Source organism: Hyla sarda, chromosome 2 (genome assembly GCF_029499605.1).
Source record: "Hyla sarda isolate aHylSar1 chromosome 2, aHylSar1.hap1, whole genome shotgun sequence".
Classification (NCBI taxonomy): domain Eukaryota; kingdom Metazoa; phylum Chordata; class Amphibia; order Anura; family Hylidae; genus Hyla; species Hyla sarda.
Window position 1 is genome coordinate 254,877,038 of NC_079190.1, and position 27,600 is coordinate 254,904,637.

General features: G+C 44.4%; 1 long non-coding RNA gene across 4 annotated transcripts in view; it reads left to right on the forward strand.

The window, feature by feature from the left end:
* The first annotated feature begins 650 nt into the window (after positions 1-650).
* The window catches only part of LOC130356014 (uncharacterized), a 165,227-nt gene continuing 138,277 nt past the window's right edge, over positions 651-27,600 (forward strand). For all 4 annotated transcript variants that reach the window (XR_008888736.1, XR_008888738.1, XR_008888737.1 and 1 more), the window contains exon 1: positions 651-746. This is a non-coding gene — a long non-coding RNA (uncharacterized LOC130356014). The remainder of the gene's footprint in view (positions 747-27,600) is intronic.

The window sequence follows — 27,600 nt, forward strand, 5'->3', positions numbered from 1 at the left end:
GGCTTGAGGTGAATTACTGGTGTAAAAAAGCTTTTTTGTGCAACAAACTGTTCTCTGTCCCTCTCTGCAATAGAACGTTGATGTGACTGGGAGGTGAATCGCTGCTGTAAAAATGCTTTTCTGTGCAACACACACTGCTCTCTGTCCCTCTCTGCAACAGAACACTGATGTGACTGGCCGCAAGATGGCTGCCGATTATATAGGGCTGTGACATCACAGGGGAGACTGACTGCTGATAGGCTGCATGCTGCATGTCATTAAGGGTCATCCCGCCTACCCGCCTTCCCAGGATTCCTTGCTCCATGTCCTCACATGTGGATCCGCCATTTTAGATGCCCTGGAACCTGGACCGCACTAAATGGAGTTTAATGAAGCGAACGAACAAATCGTGGCAATATTCACATTTGTTGCAAATACATTTTTCCTGAAATTTGTAACAAATTTGGAGTCATCAGATTCGATTCGCTCATCCCCAGTGACAGCCTTTTATATTGAGGATAGTGTAGTGGCTCTCCTCATTGCTAACAGAACACGGTCTACAGCTTTGTTTCAATTAACAAAACAGGAGGAAAAGTTGACCAGTTGACCATAGCAACCAATCAGATCAAAGGCCTTTTCAAAAATGAAAGCAGCGATCTAATTGGTTGCTATGGGCAACTGGTCGACTTTTCATCTGCACAGTTTTTGATGAATCCTTTTATGATCTACTAACCGACCTGAACCCGATGTTTCCATCTCAATGTGAGGTATGTCACATCTACCATCTTGGGATTATATTGAACTTAGATCCTTTTATTTATTTATTGTTTATTTATTTATAGAAACTCTTATTGTTGCTCTAGTTCATTACTGTCTTTATCATTGTTACTCATTACTAACTGGTCTTCTCACTATCACCCCTATCCATTCCAAAATGAAAACAGCAGTCATGTTTGTCTTTCTGATCATGCAAAGGAAAATGGCTGGATTATTACAGATAACAACCCCTTTTTTATCTCTTCTGTCACCGCTACTTCCTCATAGATTGTAAGTTCTTGTGGACAGGGCCCTTGCTCCTCTTCTTTAAATTGTTTAATATAATTTTGTTTTTACATTTACCTTCTGTATTGTAAAGTGCTGCGGAATACGTAGGAGACAGACAAGTGATTTACCAAATACAGCAGCTTTGCTTGAAAAGACCACCAGGTGGCAACACGATCACACAGTTCATCTGTATGGTTCTATTTCTTCCATCTCATAACATGGACACATGTAGCATTTAAAAAAAAATCTGCATATTTCCTTTCTTCAAAATACAGTGCCTCGTGAAGTAATTTGTTGTTTGCTTTATAAGGCTTCAAGATGATGGTGGATCGCCATGTGGATAAAAGAAATTTACCAAATGATAATGTATTCAATTGTTCACATACAATTGAACCCCAACACTATTGTCACATTTTTTTTTCTCATTTTTAAGGTTCAAATCTTTGATAAAGGGAAGTAGATGTAGGGTGCAGGATTAAAGGGTGGAAAGCATATTTTTTTTTTAACTCAACTGGTGTCAGAAAGTTAAACAGATTTGTAAGGGACTTCTATTAAAAAAATCTTTACCCTTCCAGTACTTTTTAGCAGCTGTATGCTGGAGGAAATTCTATACTTTTTGAATTTCTTTTTTGTTTGGCCAACGGTGCTCTCTGCTGACACCTCTGTCAATGTCAGGAACTGTCCAGAGCAGCATAGGTTTGCCATGGGGATTTTCTCCTGCCCTGGACAGTTCCTGATACGGGCAGCAGGTGTCAGCAGAGAGCACTGTGGACAAGACAAAAAAGTATAGAATTTCCTCTGTAGCATACAGCTGCTAAAAAGTACTGGAAGGGTAAATATTTTTTTTTAATAGAAGTAATTTACAAATCTGTTTAACTTTCTGGCACCAGTTGATAAAAAAAAAAAAGTTTTCCACCGAAGTACCCCTTTAACCTGTTCAGGACCCATGACGTATGCATACGTCTTCACACCCTGGGTCTTAAGGACCCATGACGTATGCATACGTCATGGCATTTTCCGGTCTCTGCCGCTCGCCGGGCAGAGATCGGAACTGGATGCCTGCTGAAATCCTTCAGCAGGCATCCAGGGCAAACGCCGAGGGGGGCCATGTAGGGAAATCGCCCTTGCGATCTGCGGCGATACCGGGCTGATCGGGTCTCTGGGACAAGACCGCCCGGTAATTTCGCATGATCCCGGCTGTCGCAGACAGCCAGGACCATGCTGGAGTATCGGAGCGAGGTGGCAAGCCGGCCACCTTCTCCTATCCCCTGCGATCCGTTGGTTAGTTAACCGACCAATCGCAGGAGGGGGGGCGGTTACTTCCTCCCATCCTGCCCGGCCCCTGAGTCAGGAGAGGACGGGAGGAAGACCGGAGGACGCGGCGGGGGACGGGGGAGTGCTAGGGACCGGCCCCGGTACTTACCTCGTCCCTGAAGACCCGGATCCAGACGATGAAGATGGCGGCGGCGGCGACAGGTGAGTAGATCTTCAGCCGCGGTCGGGCCCTTTACAGCAATGCACGTCGCCGTAAAGCGACATGCATTGCTGTAATAGGACCCTGTAAACTACAACTCCCAGCATGCCCAGACAGCCCTTGGCGTCTGGGCATGCTGGGAGTTGCAGTTTTGCAACATCTGGAGGTACACAGTTTGGAGACCACTGTGCCCTTCCAGATGTTGCAAAACTACACATCCTCAGCATGCCCTTACTGTCCAGGCATGCTGGGAGTTGTAGTTCTGTAACATCTGGCCCTTCAGATGTTGCAGAACTACAACTCCCAGCATGCCTGGACAGTTTTGGCATACTGGGAGTTGTAGTTTTGCAACATCTGGAAGGGCACAGATTGGGAACCACTGTATTAGTGGTCTGCAAACTGTAGTCCTCCAGATGTTGCAAAACTACAACTCCAAGCATGCTGGGAGTTGTAGTTCGGCAACATCTGGCTCTAAAGATGTTGCCGAACTACTACTCCCAGCATGCCTGAGAATGTTTGGGAGTTGTGGTTTTGCAACAGCTGGAGGCACACTGGTTGGGAAACATTGTTTCCTAACTCAGTGTTTCCCAACCCGTGTGCCTCCAGCTGTTGCAAAACCACAACTCCCAAACATTCTCAGGCATGCTGGGAGTTGTAGTTTTGCAACAGCTGGAGGTCCCCCCCTCTGTGAATGTACAGGGTACATTCACATGGGCAGGGGGCTTACAGTGAGTATCGGGCTGCAAGTTTGCGATGCAGCAAATTTTGCGCGGCAGCTCAAACTCGCTGTAATCCCCCTGCCCGTGTGACTGTACCCTAAAAACACTACACTACACGAACACAAAATAAAATAAAAAGTAAAAAACACTACATATACACATACCCCTACACAGCCCCCCTCCCTCCCCAATAAAAATGAAAAACGTCTGGTACGCCACTCTTTCCAAAATGGAGCCTCCAGCTGTTGCAAAACAACAACTCCCAGTATTGCCAGACAGCTGTTGACTGTCCAGGCATGCTGGGAGTTTTACAACAGCTGGAGGCACCCTGTTTGGGAATCACTGGCGTAGAATACCCCTATGTCCACCCCTATGCAAATCCCTAATTCAGGCCTCAAATGCACATGGCACTCTCTCACTTTGGAGCCCTGTCGTATTTCAGGGCAACAGTTTTGGGACACATATGGATTATCGCCGTACTCGGGAGAAATTGCCTTACAAATCTTGGGGGTCTTTTTCTCCTTTCACCCCTTATGAAAAGGTGAAGTTGGGGTCTACACCAGCATGTTGGTGTAAAAAAAAAAAAACTTTTTACACTAACATGCTGGTGTTGCCCTATACTTTTTATTTTGACAAGAGGTAAAGGGGAAAAAAGCCCCCCAAAATTTGTAACACAATTTCTCCCGACTACGGAGATACCCCATATGTGGGCACAAAGTGCTCTGGGGGCGTATGACAAGGCCCAGAAGGGAGAGTGCACCATGTATATTTGAGGCGATTTGCACAGGGGTGGCTGATTGTTACAGCGGTTTTGACAAACGCAAAAAAAACAAAACCCCACATGTGACCCCATTTCGGAAACTAGACCCCTCACGGAATGTAATGAGGGGTGCAGTGAGAATTTACACCCCACTGGTGTCTGACAGATCTTTGGAACAGTGGGCTGTGCAAATTAAAAATGTTGTACAGCCCACTGTTCCAAAGATTTGACAGACACCAGTGGGGGGTAAATGCTCATTTTATGCCTTGTTACGTTCCTCAAGGGGTCTAGTTTCCAAAATGGTATGCCATGTGGGGGTTATTTTGCTGTCCTGGCACCATATGGGCTTCCTAAATGCGACATGCCCCCCGAGCAAAATTTGCTCTCAAAAAGCCAAATATGACTCCTTCTCTTCTGAGCATTGTAGTTCGCCCGTAGTGCACTTCAGGTCAACTTATGGGGTACCTCCATACTCAGAAGAGATGTGGTTACAAATTTTGGGGGGTATTTTCTGCTATTAACCCTTGTAAAAATGTGAAATTTGGGGGGAAACACACATTTTAGTGATTTTTTTTATTTTTTTTTTACGTATGCAAAAGTCATGAAACCCCTGTGGGGTATTAAGGCTCACTTTATTTCTTGTTACGTTCCACAAGGGGTCTAGTTTCCAAAATGGTATGCCATGTGGTTTTTTTTTTGCTGTCCTGGCACCATAGGGGCTTCCTAAATGCGACATGCCCCCGAGCAAAATTTGCTCTCAAAAAGCCAAATATGACTCCTTCTCTTCTGAGCATTGTAGTTCACTCATAGTACACCTCAGGTCAACTTATGGGATACCTCCATACTCAGAAGAGATGGGGTTACAATGTTTGGGGGGTATTTTCTGCTATTAACCCTTGCAAAAATGTGAAATTTGGGGGGAAACACACATTTTAGTGAAATTTTATTTTTATTTTTTTACATATGCAAAAGTCATTAAACCCCTGTGAGGTATTAAGGCTCACTTTATTCCTTGTTACGTACCTCAAGGGGTCTAGTTTCCAAAATGGTATGCCATGTGGGGGATTTTTGCTGTTCTGGCACCATAGGGGCTTCCTAAATGCAACATGCCTCCCAAAAACCATTTCAAAAAAACGTACTCTCCAAAATCCCCTTGTCGCTCCTTCGCTTCTGAGCCCTCTACTGCGCCCGCCGAACACTTTACATAGACATATGAGGTATGTGCTTACTCGAGAGAAATTGGGCTACAAACATAAGTATACATTTTCTCCTTTTTCCCCCTTGTAAAAATTCAAAAATTGGGTCTACAAGAACATGCGAGTGTAAAAAATGGAGATTGTGAATTTTCTCCTTCACTTTGCTGTTATTCCTGTGAAACACCTAAAGGGTTAAAACGCGGACTGAATGTCATTTTGAATACTCTGGGGGGTGCAATTTTTATAATGGGGTAATTTGTGGGGTATTTCTAATATGAAGACCCTTCAAATCCACTTCAAACCTGAACTGGTCCATGAAAAATTGTGAGTTTGGAAATTTTGTGAAAAATTGGAAAATTGCTGCTGAACTTTGAAGCCCTCTGGTGACTTCCAAAAGTAAAAACACGTAAATTTTATGATGCAAACATAAAATAGACATATTGTATATGTGAATAAAAAAAAAAATTATTTGGAATATCCATTTTCCTTACAAGCAGAGAGCTTCAAAGTTAAAAAAATGCAAAATTTTCTAATTTTTCATAAAATGTTGGGATTTTTCACCAAGAAAGGATGCAAGTTACCACAAAATTTTACCACTATGTTAAAGTAGAATATGTCACGAAAAAACAATCTCGGAATCAGAATGATAACTAAAAGCATTCCAGAGTTATTAATGTTTAAAGTGACAGTGGTCAGAATTGCAAAAAATGGCCGGGTCCTGAGGTGTAAAATGGCTGGGTCCTTAAGGGGTTAAGCAGAGTCCTGGTGCCATACAGAGCCCAAAGACCCTGCTACATAATAATATGTCCCCTATTAATGCTAGGTGAAGGCTCTGTTGCATGGTTCAGGAGCTTTAAGTTCCATCTCTGCTTTGAAATGTTGAAATCTTGAAATGATGCTAAAAGCAATGTTGCAGTCCCGCTGTTAGTGTAAAATTTCCAGGTATACAGTGCTTTGAATAAAAGACCCTGGGTGCTGTAAGTAGTCTTCTGTACAGTCACGTGACGTCAATAGGCCGGATCTAGAATATACATTAGGATAAAAATGTGTAGGTTTATCCAAATCCCATCCACAAATATTGTGAAAAAAAATCAACAGGGAAATGAGATCCTGCTGCAGATTTTTTAATCCACTCCATGCATGTTCTGGTATAGAAATACCAAGGATTTTGACAGCAAATTTCATACTTGTGATAAACAAGGTGAAATTTGCAGCAAATTAAATGCTAATTCACAGCATTTACTGCATAATTAATGGAACATGTGGATTTTGATGCAGCTATGTTTCCTATTTTGCCTTATTTCATCCAGCCTTATAGCAGGAGCCTTAGCATACTGAGCATAACCATTTTACCGCCCCATCTTAAATCATAACCATATAAAGTAATCTAGGCATGGTTAAATATATGTATCCCACCCTTTGTTGTTATGCCATAAATGTTTAGATGGGAATACCCCTTCAAATAGGTGTCTGTAGTGCATAATCTCTGAAATATCTTTTATAGTTAAATTTAAAAGAGCAAATAGGGAACTAAGAAATCCCAAAGCCACTGTGAAGGGTTAAAGAACCAAATAAATTTCTAATCGGAGAAATACGTTTTATGAATGTTTGGATTATAGAGCTATTTTGCATAGGTTTTTATTGTGTAATATGTATTATATGAGCTTTTTATGTATGCTAGGCTTTAGTGCAGCCTCTTATGTGAGCTATGATAATAAAACTAAACAAGCATCTTATGAGGAACTTGGGAATGAGATTGGAAAAGATTTGTTTATTGCCTGTAGTGCATGAAAGGAAAGTGGTCATCTTAGTTCAATGCCCTCTATACAAGCTGCGTCCCTCTCTTTTTATAACCCTTCGGTGCCTCCTCTTACCTGCCTCCATTTCACAGTCCAGGTTAAACAGCTAGATCACAGTCATTTGTATGGGGCACAGGAATCAATTTTACAATGATTGCTTTTATATTCCCAGGACAGCAGGGTTTAATAGCTAAAGCATGGCGCCTCCCTCCAAGCCAGCTTCCAGGCAAACAGTCAGCGTGTATAACCCATCTGTACTTTACCTTACATGTTTGTGTAATCCCCCTTTGTTCAGATTAGTGCCGAACTTCACACAACCACACAAGTGCTTAATGTCATCCATGTGACTCTCTTCTGTTTGCTATCTTTGGTATGCACCGGCATGCATATATACACAACTCAATTATGGGAGCATTGGCTGCTGAAATCTGGAATTCTATTGTAAGCTAGGGAGGAAAAGTCACTGAAAATAGATCCTGGCATGCAGGACATTTGTGGGCCACACCAGGGATCTGACATGCAGTTCCGGGGGCCGGGCAGGTGATTTCTGTAGGCATTTACCCTTGCATCGGGCACACAGGGCAAAATGCCGGAAGACTTCACACACTTCGGCAAACACTGCTACATGGGACCCGGTGCACAAATGACAGGGCAACCAGTCACTAAACTGCTAATTACATCTGCCTGCAGGGACTTCCTGGTGGCATTGCATGTGGTGAGTGACATTATCGCAAGCACTGCACAGGGACGCCGATGTCCTGCGCAGCGCGTGCAATGATGTCACTTATAGCGCGCACCTTTGCTAGGAAGTCCATGCAGGCAGATGTAAGTAGCGCAGTCCAGGTGGGGAATCTGTGCTAAGGCTACCTAATTTTGGGAATCTGTGCTACGTTACCTAATGTGGGGAATCTGTGCTAAGGCTATCTAATGTGGGTAAACTGTGCTATGGCTACCTAATGTGGGGAATCTGTGCTAAGGCTACCTAATGTGGGTAAACTGTGCTAAGGCTATCTAATGTGGGGAATCTCTGCTAAGGCTACCTAATGTGGGGAATCTGTGCTAAGGCTACCTAATGTTGGGAATCTGTGCTACGTTACCTAATGTGGGGAATCTGTGCTAAGGCTATCTAATGTGGGGAAACTGTGCTATGGCTACCTAATGTGGGGAATTTGTGCTAAGGCTACCTAATGTGGGGAAACTGTGCTATGGCTATCTAATATGGGAAATCTATGCTAAGGCTACCTAATGTGGGGAATCTGTGCTAAGGCTACCTAATCTGGGGAAACTGTGCTACAGCTACCCAATGTGGGGAATCTATGCGAATGCTACCTAATGTGGGGAATCTGTGCTAAGGCTACCTAATGTGGGGAATCTGTGTTAAGGCTACCTAATTTTGGGAATCTGTGCTATGTTCCCTAATGTGGGGAATCTGTGCTAAGGCTACCTAATGTGGGGAAACTGTGCTAAGGCTATCTAATGTGGGGAATCTATGCTAAGGCTACCTAATGTGGGGAAACTATGCTAAGGCTATCTAAAGTGGGGAATCTATGCTAAGGCTACCTAATGTGGGGAATCTGTGCTAAGGCTTCCTAATGTTGTGAATCTGTGCTACGTTACCTAATGTGGGGAATCTGTGCTAAGGCTATCTAATGTTGGGAAACTGTGCTATGGCTAACTAATGTGGGGAATCTGTGCTAAGGCTACCTAATGTGGGTAAACTGTGCTAAGGCTATCTAATGTGGGGAATCTATGCTAAGGCTACCTAATGTGGGGAAACTGTGCTAAGGCTATCTAATGTGGGGAATCTATGCTAAGGCTACCTAATGTGGGGAATCTGTGCTAAGGCTACCTAATGTTGGGAATCTGTGCTACGTTATCTAATGTGGGAAATATGTGCTAAGGCTATCTAATGTGGGGAAACTGTGCTATGGCTACCTAATGTGGGGAATTTGTGCTAAGGCTACCTAATGTGGGGAAACTGTGCTAAGGCTATCTAATGTGGGGAATCTATGCTAAGGCTACCTAATGTGGGGAATCTGTGCTAAGGCTACCTAATCTGGGCAAACTGTGCTACAGCTACCCAATGTGGGGAATCTATGCGAATGCTACCTAATGTGGGGAATCTGTGCTAAGGCTACCTAATGTGGGGAATCTGTGTTAAGGCTACCTAATTTTGGGAATCTGTGCTACGTTACCTAATGTGGGGAATCTATGCTAAGGCTACCTAATGTGGGGAAACTGTGCTAAGGCTATCTAAAGTGGGGAATCTATGCTAAGGCTACCTAATGTGGGGAATCTGTGCTAAGGCTACCTAATGTTGGGAATCTGTGCTACGTTACCTAATGTGGGGAATCTGTGCTAAGGCTATCTAATGTGGGGAAACTATGCTATGGCTACCTAATGTGGGGAATCTGTGCTAAGGCTACCTAATGTGGGGAATCTGTGCTAAGGCTACCTAATGTGGGGAATCTGTGCTACGTTATCTCATGTGGGAAATCTGTGCTAAGGCTATCTAATGTGGGGAAACTGTGCTATGGCTACCTAATGTGGGGAATTTTTGCTAAGGCTACCTAATGTGGGGAAACTTTGCTAAGGCTATCTAATGTGGGGAATCTATGCTAAGGCTACCTAATGTGGGGAATCTGTGCTAAGGCTACCTAATCTGGGGAAACTGTGCTACAGCTACCCAATGTGGGGAATCTATGTGAATGCTATCTAATGTGGGGAATCTGTGCTAAGGCTACCTAATGTGGGGAATCTGTGCTAAGGCTACCTAATGTGGGGAATCTGTGCTACGTTATCTCATGTGGGAAATCTGTGCTAAGGCTATCTAATGTGGGGAAACTGTGCTATGGCTACCTAATGTGGGGAATTTGTGCTAAGGCTACCTAATGTGGGGAAACTTTGCTAAGGCTATCTAATGTGGGGAATCTATGCTAAGGCTACCTAATGTGGGGAATCTGTGCTAAGGCTACCTAATCTGGGGAAACTGTGCTACAGCTACCCAATGTGGGGAATCTATGCGAATGCTACCTAATGTGGGGAATCTGTGCTAAGGCTACCTAATGTGGGGAATCTGTGTTAAGGATACCTAATGTGGGGAATCTGTGCTATGGCTACCCAATGTGGGGAATCTGTGCTATGGCTACCTAATGTGGGGAATCTGTGCTACGGCTAACTAATGTGGGGAAACTATGCTACCTAATGTGGGGAAACTTCATCCTTCCTAATGTGGGGAAACTGTTGCCTACCTAATTCTCCCCCGCCCATCAATAGCACCCCCATAATCTGTCAGCTCGTGCAATCACCACAGGGGGTAGGGGGAATGGGGAGTGGCTGTTGCTGATGGATGATGGATGTGCTTCTGCTGGTGGGGGGTGTTCCTGGTGGATGATGAGGAATGCATTATGAGGGCATTATATGTGAGGGGTGCATGCGGCCCAACCTCACCCAGCCTCTACCTCCAGTGGCCCACAGGTCATTTGAGTTTTAGACCCCTGATATACAGAATACTAAGAATGGAATCGAAATCACTCAAAATTGTAAAAAAAAAAAAAAGGGTCCATACGTACTAATATAGGGGCAGGTTAAAAACAATTCCCAGCACGATGCAGACAAGCAACACTGTTAAATGGAAAGGTGTTACAGATGCAAAATACTGATAAACATCTACTTAAAACTATACAATTTATGAGGGGTGGTTGCATAGTATTACACTTTCTAATAGATATGTCATCTTTGTGGTGCCAGTCATATGGTTACATTTAGTGCACCATGCTGACAAGCCTATAAGTAGTGCCAATACTATTGGATCAGGCGGTCTGCCCAGCACCATCTAAGTATACCATGCTAACTACATCATGCTTCCCAACACCCCATCCTTCCCCAACATCACAAGGCCAGGTTGCTTCTTGAAAAAGTAATAGCAGGATGTATTAGGTAATAAATAGACCATACTATGCAAGCTTGCAACCTTCATCAAGGTTCTTCATTTTCTTTTCAGGGGCCTCCTGAAGGCACTGTGATTGCAATGTTAGAACTGAAAAGAGGAAAAAAATAGCAAAAGTCTCTCGTTACTAAAGGTCCACATCCCCTCCTTTCCCAAGGGGAAAACATAGTATTAAAAAAGGAAGTATGCTGAATTTTTGAAATGCAAAAAAGGAATGAAAAAACTGCATTTCCTCTTCGATATATTAACTAAATGAACTCCAAAATGTTGACTTTAAAAAACACAACTTGTCCCACAAAAACAAGCGCTATATGGCTTTGTCAACGGGAGGAAAAACGCAGCACTTAGAAAGCAACGAATGAGGGATGAAAAAAAAAATGCTTGGGCATTAAGACCTAAAAGGAATGCTGGAAGAAAAAAGTGATCAAACATGTATCCCAAAATGATAACAATTAAAAGTAAAGCTCACCCTACAAAAATACGAGCCCTCCCACAGCATCAGTATCACTGTAATCCTACTGACCTTGGTTTGTTTGCTTCAGCCAAAAGTGGCAAAATGGTGTTGGCACCATAGGAAAATAGTAGAAAAAAGGAGGAACACATGACTTTAGGGTAGAGTCCAGAATGCCTTGCAACTAGTAGGAATGATCACATGACCTCAGGTTACCCAATTATCTTGCAAGAAGGAGGAAGGGTCACATGTTCTCAGGGAAGCCAATAATGCCTTGCTAACAGCTCCCAGCCAATCAGGAGACAGTATAGGGCTGGGTCAGATGCCTTAGAAAAGCCCATATGTGCAGATGCAGTGTCCATTTTAGGAAAAGCAGCTGTAAGAAGCAGATTTATGTTAGGGACAGTGTGTACAGCCCAAATAGGAGTTGAACCACTCTACTACTACTACAATATTGAAAAGCAGTGTATGGAAAGCACATTGCAGACATTGAGCTTCATTTGTTAAGGCTAAATCTGTGTTACTGTAAAACAAACTAGCATTGCATTGATTTTTGCGGGTGTTGTATGTGATTCCTGCGTTCTCACAATTAGAGATGAGTGGACTTTTAAAAAATTCGATTCAGCCGATTCGCCGAATATTCCGAAAAAGTTTGTTTCGATCCAAATTTTTTCGCGGCGAATCTATATTAAAAAAGGCTATTTCTAGCCTACATACAGCCTCTATAGGGGTATAGAACACTTTGCTGTGTTCTAAAACGCATATGGAGTGTCCTGGGGGTAGTGAAATAATACTGTTATTCAGAATAACATGCAGATTATCGGCATCACTTTTAGAATCACTGCCGCACAGCAGCACAATGACAGAGCCTGGTGGGGGCATCAGTGTCAGGAGACCATATAGTGACTGAATGACACAGTGTGGAGGTGTTGGCAGCATGAGGAGACCATATAGTGGCTGAATGGCACAGTGTGGAGGTGTTGGCAGCATGAGGATACGATATAGTGGCTGAATGACACAGCTTGGATGAGGCTGAAGCATGAGGACACCATATAGTGGCTGAATGACACAGCGTGAAGGTGTTGGCAGCATGAGGACACCATTTAGTGGCTGAATGACACAACATGGACATGTTGGCAGCATGAGGAGACCATATAGTGGCTGAATGACACAGCATGGAGGTGTTGGCAGCATGAGGAGACCATATAGTGGCGGAATGGCACAGCGTGGAGGTGTTGGCAGCATGAGGAGACCATATAGTGGATGAATGGCACAGCCCGGAGTTGCCAGCAGCATGAGTAGGCACTAGGCCTTCACAATCCCTAAGATTAAAAGATGAATTAAGAAATTTAAACCAAATATTTTGGATAGCGGGTGCTACCTATGAGAAAATTTTAAATTCCCAGACCCAGGCACCACATCAGCATCAGTAAACCATATATTGCCTGAATGACACAGCCTGGAGTTGGCTGATGCACGAGTACACAGCAGGGCTTCACAATTCCCCCCAAAAAACAACACAATTTTAGAAATTTGGGGAAAAGATTTTGGATAGTGGGTGCTACCCATGAGAAAATTTGAAATTCCCAGACCCAGGCCACACAGCGACATCAGTAACCCATATATTGCCTGAATGACACAGCCTGGAGTAGGCTGATGCACGAGTACACACCAGGGCTTCACAATCCCCCCAAAAAACAACACAATTTTAGAAATTTTTGAAAAAGATTTTGGATAGCGGGTGCTACCTATGAGAAAATGTGAAATTACCAGACCCAGGCCCAGCAGCGCGATCATTTTTTTATTTGAAAGTTGAAACAAACTTTGAGTGACCCGGACCCCATCGTGTGGGTACGAAGGCCCAAATCCAACAAGCCCCCACAGCAACATCAGTAAAGCATATATTGCCTGAATGAAACAGCCTGGAGTTGGCTGATTCACGAGTACACAGCAGTGCTTCACAATCCCCCCAAAAAACAGAACAATTTTATAAATTTTTGAAAAAGATTTTGCATAGCGGGTGCTACCTATGAGAAAATTTGAAATTCCCAGACCCAGGCCCCACAGCGGCATTAGTAAACCATATATTGCCTGAATAACACAGCCTGGAGTTGGCTGATTCATGAGTACACAGCAGGGCTTCACAATTCCCCCCCCCCCCCCAAAAAAAAAAAAACACCACAATTTTAGAAATTTTTGAAAAAGATTTTGGATAGCGGGTGCTACCTATGAGAAAATTTGAAATTCCCAGACCCAGGCCCCACAGCGGCATTAGTAAACCATATATTGCCTGAATGACACAGCCTGGAGTTGGCTGATGCACGAGTACACACCAGGGTTTAACAATCCCCCCCAAAAAGCAACACAATTTTAGACATTTTTGAAAAAGATTTTGGATAGCGGGTGCTACCTATGAGAAAATTTCTAATTACCAGACCCAGGCCCAGCAATGCCATAATTTTTTTATTTGAAAATTAAAACAAACTTTGAGTGTCCCGGACCCCATTGTGTGGGTACGAAGGACCAAATCCAACAAGCCCCCACAGCAACATCAGTAAAGCATATATTGCCTGAATAACACAGCCTGGAGTTGGCTGATTCATGAGTACACAGCAGGGCTTCACAATTCCCCCCCCCCCCCCAAAAAAAAAAAAAACACCACAATTTTAGAAATTTTTGAAAAAGATTTTGGATAGCGGGTGCTACCTATGAGAATATTTGAAATTCCCAGACCCAGGCCCAGAAGCAGCATCAGTGAACCATATATTGCCTGAATGACACCATCTGGAGTTGGCTGATTCATGAGTACACAGCAGGGCTTCACAATTCCCCCCGCCCAAAAAAAACACCACAATTTTAGAAATTTTTGAAAAAGATTTTGGATAGTGGGTGCTACCTATGAGAAAATTTGAAATTACCAGACCCAGGCCCAGCAGTGCCATCATTGTTTTATTTGAAAATTAAAACAAACTTTGAGTGTCCCGGACCCCATTGTGTGGGTACGGAGGACCAAATCCAACAAGCCCCCCACAGCAACATCAGTAAAGCATATATTGCCTGAATGACACAGCCTGGAGTTGGCTGATTCACGAGTACACAGCAGGGCCTAACAATTCCCCCCCAAAAACACAACAATTTTATACATTTTGGAAAAAGATTTTGGATAGCGGGTGCTACCTAAGAGAAAATTTAAAATTCCCAGACCCAGGCCCCACAGCGGCATCAGTAAACCATATATTACCTGAATGACACAGCCTGGAGTTGGCTGATGCATGAGTACACACCAGGGCTTCACAATCCCCCCAAAAAACAACACAATTTTATACATTTTTTAAAAAGATTTTGGATAGCGGGTGCTACCTATGAGAAAATTTGAAATTCCCAGGCCCAGAAGCGGCATCAGTAAACCATATATTGCCTGAATTACACAGCCTGGAGTTGGCTGATTCATGAGTACACAGCAGGGCTTCACAATTCCCCCCCCCCCCCCAAAAAAAACACCACAATTTTAGAAATTTTTGAAAAAGATTTTGGATAGCGGGCGCTACCTATGAGAATATTTGAAATTCCCAGACCCAGGCCCAGAAGCGGCATCAGTAAACCATATATTGCCTGAATGACACCGCCTGGAGTTGGCAGATTCATGAGCACACAGCAGGGCTTCACAATTCTCCCCGCCCCCCCCCCCCCCAAAAAAAAAAAAACACCACAACTTTAGAAATTTTTGAAAAAGATTTTGGATAGCGAGTGCTACCTATGATAAAATTTGAAATTCCCAGACCCAGCCGCGCCATCATTTTTTTATTTGAAATTTAAAACAACCTTTGCCTGTCCCGGACCCCAGCATGTGGGTAGTGGGTACGAAGGACCAACTCCAACAAGCCCCCACAGGGCTCATGTGGCCGTGAGATGTAGGCGCAACGTCTCCATTGCCCTGACTGGCCATTATTTCCAAGACTTTTCGCCAAGGCAAACCATGTGAAGAACAGCGTGACACCGCCGTGCCCTGCACACATGGTATGCTGAAGGGCCACTGAGACTTGTCCGGGCAGTGGAGGCTTAAGACACAGTGGAGAATATGGAGGCAGAGTAGCACACTGTTACAGGACCAACGGGCTGATAGAGTGTAGCAGGAAGCAGCATTGAGGGCTTCAGAATCCCAAAGAAAAACATTTTTTAAAAATGTTTAAGAATATTTAGGTCAGCGGGTGCTACCTATATATTGCCTGAATGACACAGCCTGGAGTTGGCTGATGCATGAGTACACACTAGGGCTTCACAATCCCCCCCAAAAAAACACAACAATTGTAGAAATTTATGAAGAAGACTTTTGGATAGCGGGTGCTACCTATGAGAAAATTTGAAATTCCCAGACCCAGGTCCAGCAGCGCCATCAGTGAACCATATATTGCCTGAATGACACAGACTGGAGTTGGCTGATGCATGAGTACGCACCAAAGCTTCACAATCCCTAATAAAAACATACATTTTTTACGAAAAATTTTAACGAAAATTTAGGACAGCGAGTGCTCTCTATATATTACCAGAATGACACAGCCTGGAGTTGGCTGCAGCATGAGGAGACCATTGAAATGTGTGATTTTTTCATTTGAAATTTAAATCAAAATTTGTGTCCCGGACCCTGCCGTGTGGGTACAAAGGACCTAATATCACAAGCACCCACAGGGCTCATGTAGCCGTAAGATGTAGGCACAACGTCTCCATAGCCCTGACCGGCCATTTTTGTTTTTTGTACCTTTTTTTAAGAACAAGCGCATATCCAAGAGTCCAGAAGACTCTATAATGCAGGACGGTGGATCACCAAAAGACATAATTTTTTATGAAATAAAGAAGCAGAGTTTATCCCTCTCCGTATTTTTTTTTTTTTTAAATCACATGCAACAAGCGTTCAATGGTGTAATGGTTATTATTCTGGAAAATTCAAGTTTATTACTGTGATAATTATCAGAACATTTGAAAAAAACCCTACCCAATAGTGTTTAATAACCCCATACATTGCACCATAAATGTTGAAATTTTAATTAAGCATGTATGTATGTATTTCAAAAATACTAAAATTAAAGGCCCAAGCCCAGAAGCATCATGAAGTCAAGTAGTTACAGAAACACACAGGAACAGTCAGGAGTAGGCATCAGCAGTACCCAAGAGGCTTCAATAACCCCTTACGTTGCACGATCAATTGCGAGATCTAGCAATAACACGTGTGTTATGCCTTCAGATGTCCTGGGCTGCACGCACAAAACACTGAACGGACCAGCGTGTGTCTATCTTTCACTGACAGGTGCAGGTAACCCGCTGAACCCCGTTCGCGATAGGGATCAGGGATTGCAATTATTTGCCAGGAAAGAAGAATCACAACTAAGTGCAGGTCATAAGCTCGGGTTCATTAAGTCCCTGCCCTTTGTACACACCGCATGTCTGTACTACCGATTGGATGGTTTAGTGAGGTCCTTGGATCGGCCCCAGTGGGGTAGGAGAAGGCCCTGGCAGAGCGCCTAGAATTTAAAGATCATTGTTGAAATTTGCATTAAGCATGTATTAGCTACTGCTAAACTTCCAAAAATTAAAGGCCCAAGGCCAGAAGCGTCTGTGAGGCAAGAAGTTCCTGAAAGACACAGGATGAGTCAGGAGCAGGCATTCGCAGTACCCAAGAGGGTTTCATAACCAACCCCTTACATTTAAAGATCAATGTTGAAATTTGCCTTAAGCATGTATTTAGCTACTGCTAAACATCCAAAAATTTAAGGCCCGAGGCCTGAGGCATCAGGGAGGCAAGTAGCTCCTGAAAGACACAGGATGAGCCAGGAGCAGGCAATGGCAGTACCAAAGAGGGTTTCATAACCCTAATTGATAATCCAAGAGGGTTTCATAACCAACCATAATTGGGAAATATTGGTGTAGAAGCGTGGTCAATCTACTCTGAGGCATCTGGCATTGGTGGCTTGAAATCCTGGCTGAACCATCCCTGATTCATCTTCACAAACGTCAGTCTCTCCACATTTTAGTGGACAGACGAGTTCGCCTTGGGGTGACTATGGCCCTGGCCGCACTAAACACCCGCTCTGATGGCACACTACTGGCCGGGCAGGACAGCTTTTCCAGGGCAAACTCTGCTAGTTGCGACCATAAATCAAGTTTGGCAGCCCAGAAGTCCAGCGGATCTTCAATGGTTGTTGGCATGGTCATGTCAAGGTATGCCACCACCTGCTGGTTCAGGTCCTGCTCCATGTCTACCTGCTGCTGATGAGTTGCTTCACTATGCGGGTGAAGAAAGCTACTCATCAGCGACTGTAGACTCAGGCTGCTGCTCCTGCTCCTCCTCTCCTGTCTGATGACTAGAAACAACGGCCATCTCATCCAACCTAAACTGTGCTCCGCTCTGCCCCTCATCATCCTCCTCCTCCAGTTCAGCCCCCACAGGGCTCATGTAGCCTTGAGATGTAAGCGCAACGACTCCATTGCCGTGAACAGCCATGGTTTCAATCATTTGTTGTAGGAAATGTAGGAGTGGAATGATATCGTTCATGGCGTAATCCAAGCGACTTACAAATAATGTGGCTTCTTCAAAGGGCCTCAGCAAATGGCAGGTGTCACGTATGAGCTGCCACTGGTTCACATTGAAGTTACACAGGGGAGTACTCCTATCTGCTTGGATCATCAAAAAATCGGTGATGGCTTTTCTTTGTTCGTGTAGTCTGTCCAACATATGGAAGGTGGAATTCCAACGTATGGCAACTTCACAAATAAGACTATGTTGTGGGATACCGTTCTGACGCTGCAGCTCAAGGAAGATGTGCTTGGCGGTGTCCGAGTGGCTGAAGTGCATGCACAGTTTCCTTGCCATTTTCAGGATGTTTTGCAAATGGGGTGAAGACTTGAGTAAGTGCTTGACAACCAGATTCAACACGTGTGCCATGCAGGGCGCATGTTTCACACTTCCTTGTCGCAGCATGGACACGATGTTCTTCCCGTTGTCGGTCACCATGGTTCCCATTTCCAGATTTCGTGGAGTAAGCCATACTCAGATTTCTTTACGAATGAACTTTAGCAGTTTCTCCCCTGTGTGACTCCGTTCTCCAAGGCAAACCATGTGAAGAACAGCTTGACACCGTCGTGCCCTACACACATGGTACGATGAAGGGCCACCGAGATGTGGATGTGCAGTGGAGGCCGAGGACACGGTGGAGGATGAGGAGGCGACGTTGCACACTGTAACAGGACCAACTGCCTGGGAGCGATAAAGTGGAGGAGGAAGCGGTGTGACCTGTCCAAGTTGCTGTTGTGGCTGTGCAGGAACCACATTTACCCAATGGGCCATAAAAGACAAGTATTGTCCCTGCCCGTAGTTACAGCTCCACACGTCAGCGCTGCCGTGCACTTTTGAGCACACCGACAGGCTCAAGGACTGGCCCACCTCTTGTACAAACTTATGCAGGGCTGGTACTGCCTTCTTCGCAAAGAAATGACGGCTTGGGACTCTCCACCTCGGCTCGGCACAAGCCATCAACTCTCTGAAAGGTGCAGAGTCCACCACTTGAAAAGGGAGGGACTGCAACACCAGCAACTTGGACAGGAGCACATTCAACTTCTGCGCCGTTGGATGAGTGGACGCATACTGTTGTCTCTTGGACATGGCTTCGCCGATGGATTGTTGGCAGAATGGCTGACTAAAAGCTGGAGAAGCAGGAGCGGCAGAAGGAGGGTTTGACACACAGCTCCCTTCGGCTGAGGTGGTGGAGCCTTGGCTGGATGAAGGAGGGAGCGGATGGCCACTGGGTGATGCAGCAGGCTGGACCACTACATCGGAGCCACGGTTCTCCCAGGCCGATTTATGGTGGCGAAGCATGTGTTGACGCAGGGCCGTGATGCCGACAATGGAACCCTGGCCACGCTTCACCTTCTGCCGACAGATCTTGCATGTGGCTACGTGAACCTCCTACGGATGCCTTATGAAAAACTTCCACACCGCCGAATAGCTGATTTTCCCACCTGCAGTCCGCACTAATTGACTGCTCCTGGCGCCATCTCCAGGAACCCCTGTTCTACTACCTCCCCGAAAGGTAGGCTGCCGCGAAGCAGGTGGTCTCCCCCAGGCACGTTTGGCTTCTGAATTTCAACTCCTGCCACCACGCTGACTGCCAACCGTGCTACCGCCTTGCTGCCTCAAGGGCAACCTGCAACTCTCTTCTCCTGATGATGATGAAGCCCCTTCTGCACCCGGCTCCCAATTGCGATCGGCTTCATCATCAACAGTTGTGTGCACGTCACTGATGTCCTCCTCAGGTCCCCAACAGTGTCTGCTTCAGGACCCTGAACCCTTGCAACCCCGCCTCCCATGTCACTCTCCGCATCACTACTTGGCCACCTAGCGGAGCAAGCGGCGCATGTCTCCTCCCCTTCTTGGCTGTCCAGTAGATGCTAACTCTCCTCTATTAAATCGTCCTCAGTAAATAGTGGAGCTAAACCCACAGCATAAGATACTTCTTTAGGAGAGGGAACAGCATAGGACAAAGGCAATGGGAAGACAGGGACTGCTCCCGGGCCATGCCAACTGAGGGTTGTGTCTGAGGAACCCACTGACTGTTGACTGAGCGTGTCAGATGTCACTTGTGATGATGTGGATGAGAGTGTTAACCAATCGATGACGGCAGATGGGTTGCTGGTGGAGACACGACCGCTGGCTGATAACAGGAGCTCAAGCCTCTCGCTGCGACTCCTGCTGCCACTCGCCCCAAGTCTGCTGCCAACTCTGCCTGAAGTCTTTATGCCTCTGCCACTCCTCTGTGCATGTCAGGCACTTCTCTGTCTGACATACTTAGTGAGTTTATGAGGGTATTACAATACGCTACACTACTCTTTAAACAGTATTTGTCTAGAACAGCAGCGGGTGATTACTTATGGCTGTCCTTTCACAGTACGTAGGCCCTTTACAGATTAACAGGTACAAGATGGTACACTACTTGGATGTACGTATGCGGTATGCACTGATGATGGCATTAATATGCGCAACTATAGACAGAAAAAACTCTGTATTTTTTAAAAACACCAGCCGGTGAATACTATTGTTTGGACTTTGACGGTATGGAGCACCTTGACAGATTAACAGGTACTAAATGGTACAATACTTGCATGTACCTATGCAGTGTGCACTGATGAGGGCAGTAATATGCGCAACTATACACAGAAAAAACTCTGTATTTTTGTAAAACACCAGCCGGTGAATACTATTGTTTGGACTTTTATGGTATGGAGCACCTTGACAGATTAACAGGTACTAAATGGTACAATACTTGGATGTACCTATGCGGTAGGCACTGATGAGGGCAGTAATATGCGCAACTATACGCAGAAAAAACTCTGTATTTTTTTAAAACACCAGCCGGTGAATACTATTGTTTGGACTTGCACAGTATGGAGCACCTTGATGGATTAACAGGTACAAAATGGTACAAATGCACTACAGTCCACTGGACAATCACGTATTTCTGAACAGCAGCAGGACCCAACAGTGCAGCACCACAAAAAAAAAAAAAACATGGATTAAACCCTAAATTGCACTCTGTCACACAATTCTGAGCAGCAGAAGATTTGTGGAGCAAAAAAAACAAACTCAATTGGGCTGAAAAATAAGGAGATAAGATGCTTCAGAAAGTTCAGGCAGCTTGGAGATCTGTATGATGCAGCTGACAGCTATCTGCCCCTCTCTGCTGCAATGCTCAATAACGTGAATAGGAGGTTTAGCTATCAATGATCCTTCTCAGTGTAACAGCAAAGCACTCCGCCCTCCTGCCTTTCCCTAATGCTGATGTGACTAGCAGTTGCAGTGTAACGCTGTGGTATGAGCTATTCACACACACACACAGTCCCGTCCTCTCCATCTGAGTGCATAGATGAAATGAAGAGAGGCAAGATGGCCGCCTAGGGGCTGTGACATCACAGGAGTCAGTGAACACTGATAGGCTGCATCTCACATTTGATTCAGGGTCCTGTTCCCTGCTGAGTTAACAGTTCACTGCTTCTGCCAGCACCATCCTCTCAAGAGTCAGCCGCAGCATGTTCATGTTGTATTACATGATGACTAAGGGGGACATTTATCATTATTTCCTTTGGTAAGCGAGCTCTGCAGGCATTATTTATTTGCTTTTGGTTTTTGCTTATGTGTGACATATTTATCATACTATCACAAGGGGTTGATAAATTTGGCTCACATAAGCAAAAACCAATAAAATCACTTTGAAATACTATTTACTTAGCACGCATAAGCAAAAAAAAATTGTGTGTTTATTTAATTTTTTAACCACTTTTTCCCCTAAATGTACTAACCCATTATTTTTTTCTTTTCATTTCATATTCGTCTATCATGTAGGCTACTTCAGATTTGGTGGACTACGATGACCAGCGTTTTTTTTGTTTAATATTAACAACATTTTGTAACAAGGGCTTGTGGGGGAGTGTTTTTTTTCGAATAAAAGTTTTTAAATGTGTTTTTTTTATTTATTTACTTTACAGGCTTAGTAGTGGAAGCTGTCTTATAGAGAGAGTCCTTTATTAAGCCGGGGCTTAGCGTTAACCCCAAAAACAGCTAGTGCTAACCCCCGATGATTACCCCGGTAGCCACTGCCACAGGGGTGTCAGGAAGAACCGATACCAACAGGCCCGGAGCGTCAAAAATGGTGATTCTGGGCCTAGGCGGTAACAGGCTGGTGTTATTTAGGCTCTGGAGGGCCAGTAACAATGGTCCTCGCCCACCCTGGTAACCTTAGGCTGCTGCTGTTTGGTTGGTATCTGGCTGAGAATAAAAATACAGGGAACCCTATGCATTTTTCTTTTATTTAATTATTTATGGGGAAAAATAATGCATAGGTTTCCCCATATTTTCATTTTCAGCCAAATACCAACCAAGCAGCAACAGCCTGACGTTACCAAGGTGAGCGAGGACCATTGTTACTGGCCCTCCCCTGTCTAAATAACGCCAACCTGTTACCGCCTAGGCCCAGAAGCACCATATTCTCCGGGCCTGTTGGTAGCGGCTCTTCCTGGGCACCCCTGTGGTGGTGGATACCGGGGTAATAATCGGGGGTTAGCGCTAGCTGTTTTTGGTGCTAACGCTAAGCCTTGGCTTAGTAATGGATTCTGTCTATAAGACAGCTTCCACTACTAAGCCTGTAAAGTTAAAAAAATAGTTCAAAAACATGTTTAAAATACTTTTATTCCAAAAAACACTCCCTCGCAAGCCTCTCTTAACCATTTCATTAACATTAAACATAAAAAAAAAACACTGGTCATCATCGTAGTCCACAGGATACACAGATCTGAAACGAGAAGGAAAAAAAACAAGGAAAATAGGTTAGTACATTTATTGTAACCCGCCCGCACATTTCCTGCCTTTACAGTAAGGACCTAATGGGAGTTGTAGTCATGCAGCAGGGCTGGGGGGAGATGTGCAAGCGGGTGACAAGCTTGTCACCTGCCCCCACTGCATGACTACAACTCCTCTAGCATGCCCTTACAGTAAGGACATGCTGGGAGTTGTAGTCATGCGGCGCGAGCGGTTGACAAGCTTGTCATCTGCTCGCCCATCTAACACACTCCCCCTGGGTCGCACAACTACATTTCCCAGCATGTTCTTACAGTAACGACATGTTGGGAGTTGTAGTAGTGTTGCATGGGTGGGATATGTGTGGGCAGGTGACAAGCTTGTCGCCCTGCTGCACATCTCCTACTCGCTCGTCCCACCGTCCCTGTGAAAATGAAAGTAAACAAAAGTTGTACAAAAAGTCTCACGTGCCACTTTTTGTGCGACTTTTTGAAAATGCTTACACTTGCGATTTTGCGATTTTTTATAGGGGGTTTGCGACTTTTATTTGCTTCTGTGCAACTTTCACAATGATAAATCCTGGACCACTGCAAAGTAAAAACTGAAAATTGCTTACGTATTGGTATCTTTTGTTTACCCACAAATTCCCACAAAAAATTGCTTAGGCACACGTGCAACTTTTTGTGCAACTTTTGTAAGCAAGAAAGGCTACTTAAATCCCTTGATAAATCTCCCTCTAAGTTTTTACATCCAGTATGCCAATACATTATCACTGAAGAAATATTCACTGCCACCTGTACAACCCGGTTGATTCACACCAGTGCTTTTCCCTTTATCTGGCAGACACCATCAGCCCATACCCCATGGACTTCTGGGCCACCAGATTTGACCACTGGCCATTACTTGGTCACTTTGTCATTGGTGTTCTGTCTTGACCACTCTCCAGTGTAGTGTCAGAGAGAGGGTTCAGCGTCTGGTCAACCCCTAAGCCAACTAAATTGTCTGCTAAAAATGTGGAATCAGATTTGCCATTGCTGCTGTCAACTGGCTACTACTACCACCACCCCTACTGTTGACAAACTAATACTACCACTTTACTGGCTGTCTACTAGTTACTGCTACCTCCAGTCTACCACCACGGTTGTCGACTTGCCACAACTACCACCAGTCCACCACCCCTGCCTTCGATTCGCTACTTCAACCACCAGTCCACCACCCTGTTGTCGACTCGCTACAACTACCCCAGTTTATCCACCCCCCCTGCTGTTCACTTGCTGCTACTACTACCACCAGTCCGCCAACCCTACTATCAAAGCTACAAATGCTACCAGTTTATCCACCACCCGTTCTGTAGACTTGTTACTACTACCACTAGTCCACCACCCCTGCTGTTAACTTCCTACAAATAATATCAGGTCACCACCCCTTCTGTTCACTTACTACTACTACCACCAGTCCACCACACCTGCTGTCAACTTGATACAACTACACCAGTTGATCCACCCCCACTGCTGTTGACTCGTTACTACCACCACTAGTCCACCACCCCTGCTGTTGACTTCCTACAACTAATGTCAGTCCACCACCCTTGCTGTTGATTTTCAACAACTACAACTAGTCTACCACACCTGCTGTTGACTTGCTATTACCACTAGTTCAGCAACCCTGCTATCAACTTGCTACAACTATCACTAGTCTACCACCCCTGCTGTTGACTTGCTGCTAGTTCTACCTACCTGGGCAGGCACTACCTACTATGGACATTACCTACCAGGGGGAACTATTTACTGGGGCACTTATTTGCTGAGGGACACTATCTACTAGGGGCCTTACCTATCTGGGAGTACAACCTACTGAGTGCATTACCTACCTGGGGGGGACTACCTACTGGAGGCATTACCTACTGCCTACCTTCTTTGGACATTACCTACAACCTACTTGAGGGCATTACCTAGTACCTACGGGAGGCATTACCCACCTGGGGAACTACCTCAAATGATGCCTGTTCTGGCCTCTCAGTATACCCTTGTTCCCCTAGTTTTGCATTTGACTCAAAGAAAAGAGTTTAGAACAATGCGCCCATTTAAAGGAAAACGGTCACCCATTCACGCACACTGAACACGATACACTGGATTATAGTGTGGTGAACATGGGCGGCTGGATTTGAATATTCATTGGCACTGGTCACGTAAGCACTTGTGTCTACTGAGGGCTCACGTGACCAGCGTCAATGAATATTCAAATCCAGCCAACGGGCCGGCCTCCAGCACGCAATTCAGCACTGGAAGAAGTCAAACTTCAGAGGGACCGGGCGCCAGACTGCAGGTATGTATTTCGATCAGAAACCCTGCATCGGTCTCCTGTTCATCCACACTATAACCCGGCGTATTGGGTTCAGTGTGGGTGAATAGGTGACCGTTTTCCTTTAATCCCATAGTACCGGCTGCATTAAGCCACATTACCCATATGGTCTCTTTTTGTATTATGTATTATATGATCAATAGCTGCAACAGGAGAGACTAGTTCCAACCCAGCAAACTTGAGGTCAGCAGGACTCCTGCCATGACATTCCTTTACATGTGTAATAAACCGTGTAGCCCTGGTATCAGTTTTCAATAAGTAAAGCAATTCTAGTCCACTCTGTTTTTAAACAAGCTGTTAGCTACCACAGTTACCATCCATTTACCCATAGCTATACATGTTGCCGTAACTTTGACATTAACTTAGCCTAAAAATAGTTTAAGCTTACTGGGATACACTCATAGGAGAAATATCAGTGTTATACAGGGCGTTTAGGGCTCTTAATCAGTGTTATACACAAGTTTTACTGTTATTGATAACATCTGGGTACACCTTGAACCTCTTCAGAACCAAACTTTTTTGCCGAAATTTGAATAGCCTGCCAAACTGAACTTATGAAAAGTTTACTTATCTCTAGTGCTAAGCTACTGGGTGACACAAATAACTCAACAGAAGTCACATGGTATTCTATAACTGGTTACATGTAATGACTTTTGCTCTCGGCAAAATAAAAATGTTAAAAAGCAAAGAATTCACATATACAAAGGATGTATACACATAATACCTTATGTTCTTTATACTGCATATATTTCAAGAACCAACATTCACTTTACCATAAATTATTTCCTATCAGTCTTTCACATGCAAAGGGAGTTCAGCCCACTGTTCCTGACATACATTTTTTACATATTTGCTTAAATTCTGGCAAATTAGTGTTTTGTGCTTTCACTGTCAGTTTCAGGTCCTGCCACAGTCCAGGTGGGTCAGGACTTCAATTAGGATAATTCAAGACTATAATTTCTAACTCATGAAAAATTCAGATGCAGACTTGCTATTAAGTTTTATGGATCAATGTATTGTTGAATAATTATTATTCAGGACAGATGGCCAAACATCATCCTTAATTCATGTTATAATTGTGAATTCATGATTCCTACAATAATTTCAGGTAGAATAGGTCCTGGGCAGCACAGCAAGGGGTTATCCACCATAAGGTGATTTTAGTACATACCTGTCAGGCTATCTTTTTGTGAACTGGGTATTTCCTGTTGGAGTTCCTCTTAAACTACACATCCCATAGTTCCATGTTTGTAAGTGTGAAGTTACATTCCTCCCTCCCACACATCAGCCACCCCTCCCATTGCAGCACAAATTAGCTGCCTCCATTCAAAGGACCAGTATTTTCTAACCAGGGTGCCTACAGATGTTGCAAAATGATCTCTCCCCCACCAAGCGGTCGCTCCACCCATTGAAGCAGGACTGGCTCCTTTTGCACAACTGAATAGTGATGTGACATCTCTACGCACTGCAACCTGGGAAAACCCGAGACCTGAGTCATTTTGTATGCTGTTAAAAAAATATATATATTGGGGCCAAAATCACAAAAGAATTGCGAGACCACCATCACACACCGGTACAGACTTTACAGACGGTAACTTTACAGCCCCTGTAGCATAATCAAATAAAAAAAAAATCCTGAAATACCCCTTTAACTACTGATTTTAATGCCTGTGATAGGCTCCTGCCAGCATTCTGTCTCTCACCTTTAACACTGGCTCTGCTTCCTCCATGTTGCTCCTCTGCTGCAGTTCCTTCTCTGGCCTTTAGGGTAAGCGTGCACACACCTGTTTTAATGGTGAGTGCATGTACCCAATAACTTTTTTAAAGCAGCTCCGTCTGCTTATTAGTGGCTAAGCAACCTTGTGATTCTTTGTGTCCATAGTTAGAGTGTGCTGTATTACTGATCTTTGTATTGAACTGTGTTCTACTGATTTTTTTCTTTGCCTGATCCTCCTTTAGTGTATTGACTCTCCTGTGCTTGACTTGCACTGTTAACCCTGAATCTGTTTCACCTGCAACAACCCTTCTGCTTGTTTCTGATTATGCTTTCTTGCAGCCTTGCACACTATACTCCTGAACCTTATTTTGCCTTGCCTGACCTCTTTGTGTCTGACACTGATGTCTTCAGGTACACAGGGCCAACTGAAAAAAGTCAAGTGTCCATCAAGTTTAACCTATACGACTACTGTATTGATTCAGAGGAAGGCAAAAAAATAGACACTATGAAGCAGATGCCAATTGCCCCATTAAAGAGGAAAAATCCCTTCTGGTCTACAAATATGGGAATCAGAATCAATCCCTGGATCAACGTTCTATCTCCATTAATCTAGTATCCATAACTTGTAATATTATTTGTTTACAGAAAAACATCCAGGCATCCCTTGAACTTGTTTATTGTGTCAGACATTACAACATCATGTGGCAGAGAGTTCCACAGTCTCACTGCTCTTACGGTAAAACATACCCATCTTTCCTCTAGACATAGAGGATGCCCCCTTGTCATGGTTACCGGCCTAGGTATAAAAAGATC